At 43.3% G+C, this 13,293-nt stretch overlaps 1 protein-coding gene across 1 annotated transcript in view; it reads right to left on the bottom strand.

Moving 5' to 3' along the window:
• The window catches only part of SPATA45 (spermatogenesis associated 45), a 25,687-nt gene extending 12,394 nt beyond the window's left edge, over positions 1-13,293 (bottom strand). The window contains exon 1 of the mRNA XM_047754138.1: positions 12,417-13,293. The gene's annotated coding sequence lies outside the window, so the exon portion shown is untranslated. The remainder of the gene's footprint in view (positions 1-12,416) is intronic.

Here is a 13,293-nt window from a genome sequence, read left to right as displayed (position 1 = left end):
TGGAGCCATTACAGCCCATTAAGGGGCCAGGTGACAACCATCTGGTCCCCGTGCCACAAAAAGCTTGACATAGATGGGTGAGATTGAATTTCTTACAAATTTTGGTCAGCCCTTTGCTTCATGCCATAGGTGAAGGAAAAAGAGGGAGAGTCCAGGAGGTTGGAATGTTAGAGTAGGGCTTTAGAGAAATGTTCTGTGCAGTGTCAACGAAAAACCAAGTGAAGACACCGATCATATAGATATACTGGCCTCGCTCAGTGGGTTAAGCATCCGGTGTTGCCATGAGCTGTGGTGTAGGTTGCAGATGCAGCTCAAATCCCAAGTTGCTTTGGCTCTGGTGTAGGCTGGCAGCTATAGCTCCCATTATACCCCTAGCCTGGGACCTCCCCTAGCCTGGGACCCCCTAGCCTGGGACCTCCGTGAGTTTAGCCCTAGAAAAGACCAAAAAAAAGAAGGACCAAAGGAAATGTCTTAAGCCAAGCCAATTTTAAGGTCTGCATAAATTTTGCCACTTGAGCCTTAATAATCCATCTGTTCTTTCCACCAGACCAAAGGACTGAGGGTCATGAGGACAGTGACAGTGCTATAGAAAAGGCCAGACCTCACAAACTTGTTCTAAAAAATGCCAGTAAAAATGGATTCCCTGATCATTATTCAGTTCTGAGAGCATAGCCCCAATGTGAATAAAAGCTTTTCTAACAGAATTTTTGCAAGCCTTAAAGCAATAGCTGTCAAAGGAATGCTTTAATCCAATGAGAAAACATGCAAATCATAATAAGAATAAATTTATAGCCTTGGGAAGGAGGCAATGTGAATAAAACCCATTTGCCATATCTTAAAAGGCCCTTTAGGCCTATCAAAATGTCCAAGGGGCAGTTTGCATGGTTTTCCCTGGTTGGTTTTTTTTTCGGTTTTGGTTTTTGGTTTTTGGGTTTTTGGGTTTTTTTGTTTGTTTTTGTTTGTGTTTTTTAGGGCCTCACCTGAGACATATGGAAGTTCCCAGGCTAGGGGTCGACTCAGAGCTGCAGCTGCCGGCCTACACCACAGCCACAACAGTGCCAGATCCCCCACCCACTGAGCGAGGCTAGGGATCAAACCTGCATCCTCATGGATACTAGTCAGATTTGTTTCTGCTGCACCACAACAGGAACTCCTTCCCTGTTTTTTGTTTTTTAAGGATGTACAGCACAAGCTAATTGTGCCTCCTTGGTGACCTTAAAAAAATTTTCCCCAACAGTATTGTTTCATTGAGCTGCTGCTCAGTGGGTCATCTGATGAGTCATTTCCATCTTTACATGGACTCTGGTAGGACAGGTCTTCTTTTGGGGCCACAACTATAAATTAGTTAATGGGCTAAAAATACAGCCATTATCAGCCCAATAGAGCCTTTATGCAGTGCCTTAGACTGGCTTTAGATTGGTCTTCTTTGATCATTTTTATTAGATCCTCTTTCAAAATGTAGTCAAAATTCAATCTAACCTTTTCAGGTTGGGTGGTTCATGGGACAGCTGTTCTTACAGCCTGATCAGATGACTTATTCCCTTTGTTTTCATCTGAATTTAATTTTGATGCTCAGGCACCTTAATGAGGACGAGGACAGATGGAGGTTGAATTGATTCCAATGACTCACAGAGCTAACTTTCCTTCTTCATCTGGTTTCCCTCCTGAAGTCAAGAATCCTCTTTGTTTCCAAACTGCCAGAGTCAGGAACTGCTGCAAAGTGACGCTCCGTATAGATATTCACAGTTTTTCCTTCTGCTGGGGTGCAAGCTCTAGTTAAAGCATGGAGTTCGGTGTGCCGGGCTGAAGTAGGAGTAGTCAGTGGAGCTGCCTCAGTTACTTCAAAGGAGGAGGTGATTGCATACCTGGCACATTGTTTTCCTTTGCCATTTTCCAAATAAGCATCAATAAACTTAAATGTCAGCATTAGTACTACGCCACAGCTCACAGCAACGCCCAACCCACTGAGCAAGGCCACCCATGCCATTGGATGCCCCTTATAACCGGCATGCCAGAGAAACACAGGGCATCTGCTCACCTCTCTGCCCACCTATCTTTATATTTCTCACTTAAATAAATCCTCACTTTTCTTTCTCAATTTCCATCTCATTTCTGAATTCCTTCTGCGAAAAGATAAGAACCTTCCCTTCATGAGCAGTAGTAGGAACAAAATATTACTGCTAATAACAGAAAACTAGACATCTCAAGGAATTAAGTGCTTTTCTTTGAATGGGGCGCTGCAGGGTCTGGGGTCACTGAAATCATTCCTTTGATATGCACCTCAGCTATCTGGGGTCTGTATTCTGTGTTTCACATCCTGAATTTCCTCAGGGCTCATTGTCTGTCTGTTGGAAGTGGCTGCAGTCTGATGGCTGCTAGATGACAGGTATGCTTTGTTTCCTTCCTGAGTTCCCTCAGGGCTCACTGGGCTTACCCTTGGAGGTGGCAGCAATCACTAATGACTGTGATATCTTTTGTTTACTGATATAGCAGGCAATATTTTATTTCTCAGGTAGATAAACCCTGGTGGAAAAAAAATGACATCTGCTTGGAGTTCCCTGGTGGCCTAGCAGATTAAGGATCTGGCGTTGTCACTGCTGTGGCAGGGATTTGACCCCTGGCCCAGGAACTTCTGCAGGCCAAAGGCACCCCCCCCCCCAAAAAAAATGGCATCTGCTAAATCTGCTTTTATCATCTGTAAAAAATAGGAAGGACTTTCAGTATAGCCAGATGTATTGTCCTACCCACATGAATGCAAATAAAAATTGACTTTCAGGATCTAGGAGGATGCTGGAAAAGGTACTACAGAGGTCTATTGTGAAAAATTTACCCTCTATAGGTATTTCTATTAAAAGGGTATAAGAGTCAAGGATGACCAGATGATAAGGGATAACAACATTCTAAATAGCCCTCCAACCTTGGACAAATCTCCATCCTCTTGGTTCCTCAATAGGGAGAATGGATGTAATACAGGGACTGTATTACATTACTTATATTCCTCTGCAATTGGTTTAATTCCTCCTAAGTCCTCAGGATTTAAAGGTTATTGTTTAGAGTTCCCGTCGTGGCACAGCAGAAATGAATCTGACCAGGAACCACGAGGTTGTGGGTTCGATCCCTGGCCTCGCTCAATGGGTTAAGGATCCGGCGTTGCTGTGAGCTGTGGTGTAGGTCGCAGACGCGGCTCAGAACTTGCGTTGCTGTGGCTGTGGTGTAGGCCGGCAGCTGTAGCTCCGATTAGACCCCTAGCCTGGGAACCTCCATATGCTTCAGGTGCGGCCCTAAAAAGCAAAATAAATAAAATAAATAAAGGTGATTGTTTATTGCTTAGGAGAGGTTTACCAGGATCGATTTGAGTTCCACTTGGGGGAGCTGAATGAATGTTGCATGTAGTCTGCCCAGAATTTCTCAGGGACTTCGTTGAGGAGTTTTAAGTGTATGTTATCTTGTAAGTTTACCCTAAGGGCAAAAACTGCTAATAGAGTTGAGGAGTTTGGAATCCCATGAGTTGTTGAGGGGGGTTGAATCTCCCACTTTTGAGAAAAAGAGAAGACAACATGATATTTCTCTTAAAAGTCTCATTCTAGGAAGTTGGCAGGAGCAGGACTGACCAGTAGGAAGGAATGATTGACCTGGAGGGGGCCCAGCTGGAAAGAAAAGGGAAGAGACTTATAAATCGTAGGTTTGCTAGATACTCTCAACATTTGAGTATCTCCGTGCTCTGAGGACGGATTTGTTTGAGGTTGGAGGCGTTGAGCAAAGTGTGGCTCTCGTGTCAGTTAAGACAGTAAGGAGCTCATTTCCAATGATAAGGGAATTTTTACCCTGATGATTAAGGGGAAGGACTGGAAAAAACCCTTGTTTGTCCCGAGCAGGCTCAGTCCCTGAGAGGAGCTGAAGGCTGAACATGGGAGCATTGTTTAACATCTTTCAGTTTAAGGCAAGTCTTTTTCCAATGACCGGGCTTCTTACACAAATGACAGACATTTTTAGAGTTTGAAGGCTTTGATTTAGTTTGTTGAAGCCTCTGGGAGGAGTCTGATAGCTGTCGAAACAGTAAATTTATTATTTTAGTGGCCTTTCGCTTATTTGAATTTCAAATGGTCCAGGCCAGTTGGTTTGCTAGATTAACCAAATCAGGAGCTGCCATGGCTTCCCATTTAAACTGGGCTCGCTTTACTAGAATTGTGAGGTTTTCTTCTCAGCCACTTGTGAACATGGAATTAAAGACTCCCTTAGTGGACTCTGCTTCTATGGAGAGTCCAGGATTTTCCTTTAGAACCATTCCAAGTCTGTTGTAACGGTCACGCACAAGTTCATCAGTCCTTGAGTGTGTGCCTGGATTTGTTCCAATCAATGAATGGGTTTGGGGAAGGTGTGAGCAATGGCTGGCTTCATATACAGTTTTTGCTATGTCTTGGGCTTTAGAGCTGTCTGTTGTTAGGACGGCGGAGTGGAGAGAAACAGAGTCTGGTGCAGTGAGATCACAAGCAGGTTTAAAGACCAATAGAGTAGCCATGAGCACTGAGCAGAGAGAACTCAGGCTCCCCGCTCTAGGGGCAAGGGCTTTTTTATGGTTAGGGTTTCGTGTGATAGGTCATGTCTTCTCAAGGAGAAAGGGGAAGAGGGCTTGGGAAACAGGGAAAGAGGATTTAGGTTATTAAGTGTCAATTTTAACAGTCCTTTTGGCTTTATTTTGAGGCTTAACAGCTCCTTAAATTATCTTGGTCCTAGAGCCTTCATCCATGTTGGAGTCTGTTTCCTATTTGTTTGGTCAGCTGAAATCGTGTCTGGAGCTTGGATGGAATCTTGATGATATGGCTGATTTCATGTCTTCTGTTTTGAACTTGCTCTCCATGTAAGAGACACCACATAACATCTGTCACCTGGCATGGTCCATTGAAGAACCTCTAAAGGATGATTCCAGCCAGCTTTAGCCTTCCAGAGTTGTGCCTGACCTTCTCCCAAGAGCTTGTGGACTAACTGATAAAAGATCAGGAAACCCAGACTCATAGATTTTAATGACAGTGTTAAATTCCTCTGCAAAACAGTGACGTCCTCAGTAACCTTGGGAAATTTTTTTTGGCTACAGCTGGCAATTCTGCCTTAGTCCAAAAATGTGTAAATTACATTCATTTTTGGGTTTCTATTTAAATGGATGAGTTTTAACTGGTCAAATGGAAGAGGTTGGGGGTGGAGGATCAAGGGGGGGGTCTCAGGTCTTGGGGATAAAAAGGGAGTTTAGCAAGTTAAGGGGGAAAGAAAAAAGGAGACATCCTGGAGTGGAAGACAGACTTGAAAAGAAGGAGGGAGTGATAGAGAAAAGTTTTGAACCTTTTGTAACTGAGAAATCTTTTCAGGAAGTTTAGAATTTGTGTCTTCGAGGGAAATGATTCCGGGAATCAGAAATTGCAATCCAGGGAGTTCCCCTTATGGTGCAGCAGAAACAAATCCGACTAGGAACCATGAGGTTGTGGGTTTGATCCCTGGCCTTGCTCAGTGGGTTAAGGATCCGGCGTTGCCGTGAGCTGGCAGCAACAGCTCCGGTTAGACCCCTAGCCTGAGAACCTCCATATGCCATGGGAAGTGGCCCTAGAAAAGGAAAAGAGACCAAAAAAAAGAAAAGAAAAGAAAAAAAAAGAAAATTTGTTTTAATAGAAAAGTTTGATGAGTTCCCCTCGTGGGTCAGTGGTTAGCAAATCCGACTAGCGGGTTTGATACCTGGCCTCGCTCAGTGGGTTAAGGATCCGGGGTTGCGGTGAGCTGTGGTGTAGGTTGCAGACACAGCTGGGATCCCGCATGACTGTGGCTGTGGTATAGGCCAGAGGCTACAGCTCTGATTGGACCCCTAGCCTGGGAGCCTCCATATGGTGCAGGTACAGCCCTAAAATAGCAAACAAAACAAAACAAAACAAAACAAAACAAAAAGAATCTCTAGTTGCATCCATATTGCTGCAAATGGCATCATTCTCTTTTATGTCTGAGTAGTATTCTGTTGTATATATGTACCACATCTTAATCCATTCATCTGTTGTTGGATATTCAGGTTGCTTCCATGTTTTGCATTTGCCAGCTTTATTGTGTAAATACTCCCATTATGGCCAATTTCAAACTACTGATGTGATGTCCCTGATGCTGAATCTGGAAGAGGTACACCTGGTCAGCTCTCCCAAGCTATGTATTCAGGCTTCAGCCCATCACTGCTTATAATGCAGCCTTGTTAGGTGTCTGGAGACCTTGAGGAAATCAGATATTATATTTCAGAATGGCTAAGGGAATAGATGTACTTAAAGTTAAATAGTATTAAAATGTTTAGAGTTATCTGAAGTATGTGAGATTTGTAAATTAATTGAATATTAATTGAGTAACAATATTAAATATATATATTTTTTGTTTTTTAGGGCCACACTGGTGGCATATGTAAGTTCCCAAGCTAGGGGTTGAATAGGAACTGTAGCTGCTGGCTATGCCACAGCCACAGCAAGGCAGGATCTGAGCTGCCTCTTTGACCTACACTGCTGCTCACAGCCGGATCCCTAAGCCATTGAGTGAGGCCAGGAATTGAACCCACATCCTCATGGAAACTAGTTGGATTTGTTTCTGCTATACTGCAACAGGAACTCCCTATATTTTTTAAATAAAAAGATTTATGGGAGTTCTCTTATGGCACAGCAAGTTAATGATCTGGCCTTGTCACTGAAGTGGCTTTGGTTGCTGCTCTAGCCAGAGTTTCAATCCCCGGCCTGGGGATTTCCATATACCACGGGCGCAGCCAAAAAAAAAAAAAAAATTAAGGTAACAAAATAACAAAATGGGGGAGTTCCTGTTATTACTCAGCAGGTTAAGGACCCGACATAGTGTCTGAGGATGTGGGTTCAATCCCTGGCCTTGCTCAGCGGGTTAAGGATCTCGATTTGCTGCAAGCTGCAGAGTAGGTCACCGAAAGGTCTCAGATCTGCTGTTGCTGTGGCTGAGGTGTAGAATATGGGTTTGATCTCAGATGTGGCTGTGGCTTAGGTCACAGATGTGGCTTGGATCTGGCGTGGCTGTGGCTGTGCAGCTCTAATTTGACCCTTAGCCTGGGAACTTCCATATGATGCAGGTATGGCCATAAAAAAGGAAAGAGAGAAATAATAATAACAAAATGAATATATTAAGCTTAAGCACTGTCTAAAATAAAATATTTTTTTTCTTTTTTTTTTTCTTTTGTCTTTTGAGGGCCGCGCCCTCATCATATGAGGGTTCCCAGGCTAGGGATCTAATCGGTGCTGTTGCTGCCAGCCTATGCCAGAGCCACAGCAATACCAGATCCGAGCCACGTCTGCGACCTACATCACAGCTCACGGCCACGCTGGATCCTTAACCCACTGAGCGAGGCCAGGGATCGAACCCGAAACCTCATGGTTCCTAGTCGGATTCGTTTCTGCTGCACCACAATGGGAACTCCTAAAATTAAAGATTTGAAATTAGCAATTTAAGTATTGGTTTAAACACATGTAACGTTCTGTAATATTTTGTTTTCCTGAGCACAAAATCCTATCTCAACATTAAAAAACAAACAAAATAAGCTCAAATGATCATGACTGAGAATAGAGGAGCAGCCAGGGGTAAATGTGTGGATGGAAATCTCATGTTATCTTGCTTCCTCTTCTTTAAATGTGTCTTTCTGAATCTCAACATCTTTAAAATCAACATGCCAACTAGCTAAGTGATAAGTTCATTCAGGCTGAAGGGAATAGAGACAAGATATAATATGGACAATTTAATGTGAGTTGACATTGGTTATACTTAAATCACTCAATAGACAAATTTTAAGTCAGATAGGAAAGGCAGGACCTGATTTAGCAAATCCTTCGAGATGTGTTAGGGCAGGAAGCTCTTCCTGCTACAGAATTAAATCCCTAGCACATCTACACAAAAATGTACACCTGGTTCCCATCATCTTTTCATACAATGTTTTGCATGAACGTCCTGGCTAATGCTCTCAAGAGCATCAACAATGCCAAAAGGGACCAAGGGACCCAAATGCCAAGTTCTGACTAGACCTTGCTCCAAAGTCATTGCCCAGTTTCTAACTGATGTTGAAGCATGGTAAATTTGAAGCCATCGATGCTCACAGAGCTGGGAAAATTGTGAACCTCACAGGCGTTTAAACGAGTGTCAAGTGGCCAGCTATAGATTTAACTTGCAACTCAGAGGTCTAGAAAAATGGCAAAATAAACTGCTCCCACCCCATTAGTTTCATTTCATTGGACTGTTGGATACAACTGACATCATGAAACAAGAGAAAGCAAGACAAAAATACACAGAAGGGAAAATCCTAGGATTCTTTTTCTAGGAATGTAATAACAAATCACATCAATGATTTCCAGCACCTCCACCCCTGTATCCCAGCTTAACCTTCTCACAGAGTGGAACAGCATGGTCTTGGCTGCTCAGGTGAACAGACATGTTGATAGTGATGCCACCCGAAAATAAGCTGCTAAAATCTACCCCCCTCCCCATGAAATATGGATTTTACATCTAGTGGCCTTGTTCTGGTTTATACCTTATCCTCTTAGATGTCAGGAAACCTTTGCTCAGGAACAGCCACATCACTCTTAATAGGGTCTTGGACTTTGGCTCTGGGCGTCATTAAGAGCTCCTATCACTGAAGTGTGTACTCAAATCTGTCTCAGACTTGGCATTCCACATCCATAATGTAGCTCAATCTCATCTTGACTCCCAGCCAAGTGATGCCCTCAGTACTGTCCTCTCTAGCAGAGATTAAGGTTCATTTTTTTTTATGGCCACACTCATGGCATATGAAGGTTCCTGGGCCAGGAACTGAATCAGAGCTGCAGCTGTGACATACCCCTCAGCTGCAGCAATGCCAGATCCTTTAACCCACTGCACCAGGCCAGGGGTTTGACCCCTGCCTCCACAGTGACCCAAGCTGCTAGAGTCAGATTCTCAACCCACCGTGCCACAGCAGGAACTCCTAAGGTTCATGTTATGTTATTTATCCAAACATATGATATAAAATATGATTCATGCTTAAACTGGTTAATAAGTATCTACCACTGAAGCCTCAAGAGAGAGGAGGCAAGGTTAAGAGATTAGAATGATTCTACAAAGAGATACTGCTGAGCTTTCCCCTTTCTGGACTACATTTGTTACTTTATGGAACTTTTTTTTTTTGCTCTTTAGGGCTGTACCCGTGGCATATGGAGGTTCCCAGACTGGGGTCTAATCAGAGCTACAGCTGCCAGTCTACACCACAGTCACAGCAATGCGGGATCTGAGCTGCATCTGCGACCTACACTACAGCCCATGGCAATGCCGCATCCTTAACCCACTGATCAAGGCCAGGGATCGAACCCACAACCTCATGGTTATTAGATTCGTTTTTGCTACGCTACAATGGGAACTCCTCTTTATGGAACTTTGTTGAAATAGGCATACATATTTTGTCAAATCCTTTCATTGAAAATATTTTATTTTTGTAAATCAAAGAAACTTAAAATCAGAAGAGAGCTTATATCTCACATAGCTCACTTTTCCATGGAGTTCAGGAATCCTGTCCAGAACAGATGCTTGACTCACAGACTTTGCAAAACTTATGGTTTCCAAATGAGACAGGTTGCAGGGTGGAGGGATGTCACGAGACATGTTTCTACAATATTTTCTTAGCGTCTTTGCTGAAAACTCCATCTTGTCCTGCTTCACTTTTTACCCCATCTTCCTGCTTGGAAAACAGTCACAGTGCTGGTGAATGACTTAAGCACAGAGACCTAATATGTTGGTGTAGGCACACCGGCCCTGTGCAGATGGGCACAGCATGATATGTCCTCTTAAGAATAAAAGGAAGAGGAGCCTCATGGCCCTGAGAGGTTTATGAGAGGTTGTTAGCAGGATATGCATTAGCAAGGAGAACCAAGGTGCAAACCTAGGCACGCCTGGTTGCTGCAGAAGCACAATGGTGATTCTCTAGATGCTATGCATAGACAGCTGATGCCATGCTTCCTCAAATGCTAATGATTGTTAAATGCCTAAAGGTCAGAATAAATGCTTAATCAGCAACCGGCTATGTGACTTTTAAAATAACTTAAAAAAACCTATATCCTGCACCTACAACCCCCTTCTCACTTGACGTCATCCTCAAGAGCACAATAAAAGCAGTGTGGTTTCTTAAGGTGGGGCTCTTGGTCCCTGAGACCCCGAGTCCCCCGGTTCCCACCTTTACTTAAGATAAATGTCTCTGTGTCTTATGTTAACTTTTTTCCTTAAGTTTCACAGCACCCACTCTTCAGCCCCATCCTGCTGAGCTGGTCTTGGCAGGGGGATGCACTGAGGGTTTGGGATGGACATGCTGTAAAATTTGGTTGTGATGATTGTTGTACACGTGGAAATGTAATAAAATTCATTGCGTATTAAAAAAAGAAATAAAATTTAAAAACTAAAAAATACATATTTTTATCTGTCAAAATAAATAAATAATTTTTTTAAAATGATGGCTATGGATAACATTTTACTGAGTATTAATATACGTCAGAGGTCAAGCACCACTTAAGTACTTTATGCTTATTAGCCATTTATTTCTTATAATAATCTCATGCAGAATTTTGTCCTAATTTTCCAGCTGTGGAAACTGAGGCACAGAGTAACTAGTTCAAAGTCATGCGACTAGTAAGTCAAAAAGCTAGAGTTTGAATCTAGGCCATTCGGCTCTGGAACCTGGACCTTTAACCACTATGGCAAACTATCTCAATAACTGTAACGAAGCACCCAGGTGCCAGATGTTATTTACTCACTTAATCCCTGTAATCACAATCTCATGAGGCAGGTATTATCACAGAAAAGCTAAGTAACTTGCCCAAGATCGCACAGCTAGTGAGTACTGAAGGTGGAATTCAGCCCCAGGGAGGCTGGCTCTAGACCTGGTACTTTTCTCCACTATCCTAGATCCTCTTGGTGGTATGTGCCATGTAGATGGTAACAGGGTCAGATACAGAGCTTTGTTGGTGTAGGGAAGGCAAATGACAAGGTGGGCAAGAGTAAGACAGGCACCAGCTGGTCAAAGCACAGAGGGAAAGGAGATGCTAACTGGGATCCAGGACATTCAGAGGACTCCCAGCCCCAAACCTTGCTAAGGACCTAGAGAAGAAAAATTATCTCTGAACAGAGGGAGCCTAAACAATCAGAATGACCTCCCTACAGGAGGTACATTCAGGAAGCTGCCTATGTGCAAAAAGGAAAGTTATCTTTCCAATCTGCAGAAGACATCTCCACTGGATAATGGGAAAATGGGGCTGAATATAATTTGTCAGTTTATTGGTTTCAGGAAGAGGGTGACAAATTTGCACATACCTGAAAGTTTACTGTGAACATGTGGATTGGAGGTAGTACTGAGGCAAATAAAGAAAGGCCCGTTTAACATGCTACCCATTAGTGGTGATCATTTTGAAATGTACTACAGAAATACCAAATCACCATGTGTGCACTTAGAACTAACAGTGTTGTGGGTCAGTTATACCTAAAAAAAAAAAACTAAAATAAAATTCTACCCATTGGATACCCTTTCTAAACAGCTTTTTTTTTTTTCCTTTTTTGTAGAAGATTTCATGTTACATGAAAGTATTTAAAAATTGCCTCAGGGAGTTCCCATTGTGGAGCAGTGGTTAACGAATCCGACCAGGAACCATGAGGTTGCAGGTTTGATCCCTGGCCTTGCTCAGTGGGTGTAATGTAGGTCGCAGACGCAGCTCGGATCCTACGTTGCCGTGGCTGTGGCGTAGGCTGGTGGCTACAGCTCCAATTAGACCCCTAGCCTGGGAACCTCCATATGCCACGGGAGCAGCCCTAGAAAAGGCAAAAAAGACTAAATAAATAAATAAATAATGTTCTATTATAAAAAAATAAAAATAAAGTAAAAATGCCTCAGAATATTGAATAGTAAGTTGTGCTGAATACTAAGAAATGCAATTTGTTCATTTTTCAGACATCCATAAAATAAACTTAACTACAAATCCCAGGTAATTATTTAAAATATTCAATGCTTGTTAATTGCATCATTCAGTAAATATTTATTGAACACCTACTGCTAGGTACTGTTTCAGTTTCTCAGAGCAACAGCAGCAAAGCAACAAAACATTCAGCCCTGTCTTCATGGAACTTACCATTTTAGTGGGGAAGGAGAAAATAAGTAACACTAGGACACTTTAGAGAGTGCTAAGCATTCAGAGGAAAAATAAAGCAGGGAAGGGGATTGGAGGTGGGATGTACAATTTATATAGGATGATCAAGGAGGACATTAAAATGCACATGTTCCTTAAGGTTTAGGATTATGTAGCATTTCATCTCTACTGTATGTGATATATTTTTATACACTACCAAAATAATTACGTTAAGAGGCAATTTAAAAAAAAGGGGGGTACCTGGTTTTAGGATTCTAGATAGAAGCACTTTTAAAGATTAAATCCACTGAGATATTCTTAGTTTCAATTTCACTTCAATCGTGAATATTTGGAGTCTTCTTCTTTTTTTTTTTTTCTTTAAATTTAGTTTCCCAAGAAGTAGCAGGGCTGGCTTTTTCTCTAGTCCACGAAGACTCACAAGGGTATGTGCTCTTCAGAGCAGGGTCTACGTCTCTATTTTTATTCTCCGGAGTCCAAGACAGTGTCTGGCACCTACGTTTCAAAGCAAGTTCCGTGCCTGGAACCCACTGAATACGTCTCCAGTAAATACTATCTACAAGTGTGGCTCCAAGGGAGACGGTTGAGCAACAGGGCCTGCGCTGGCACAACCTGTCTCACTGGCTTCAGTCAGCGGGGTGAGGGTGGGGAGATTGCAACTTCACGAGGGCAGATTTCTGATGATTTACATCTTTTTATTTGGATCAGCACGCCTTTCTGGTGTTTTTCCTCTGCAGAGATGGCACGAGTTTTTGAAACGACGTCCTGTCTGCTCCAAAGGCAGGGTACAATGTTGATAGGCAGCTGTACTGGGTCAACAGGCCAAATTTACCCTCTGCTATTGTTCGACCTGGCCCTACCGGAGCCCCTCCAGGTGGAGAGGCAGGCGTCTGCTTCTTTGTCTCCCCACGGTTTCTCCCACCCCCTCGTTTCCAGTCCCGAGTTGCCCAATCTAAGGGCTGCCTCCTGCCCGCCCGGCCCCAGCCGGAGGACTCTTGCCCAGGTCATCTTTTCAGGAGAACGCCCAACCTCGACCTCCTGCGTGGCCTTCCTCCTCCGCCTCCCGGCAAACTGGCCCCCGCCCCGCCCCTCCAGAAGCTCCCGGATTGGCTCCTACGGT

The sequence above is a fragment of the Phacochoerus africanus genome, chromosome 11 (assembly GCF_016906955.1).
Source record: "Phacochoerus africanus isolate WHEZ1 chromosome 11, ROS_Pafr_v1, whole genome shotgun sequence".
In the NCBI taxonomy this organism is placed as follows: Eukaryota; Metazoa; Chordata; class Mammalia; order Artiodactyla; family Suidae; genus Phacochoerus; species Phacochoerus africanus.
Note: the sequence above shows the minus strand (reverse complement) of the source record. Positions and strands in the feature narration are given on the sequence as shown.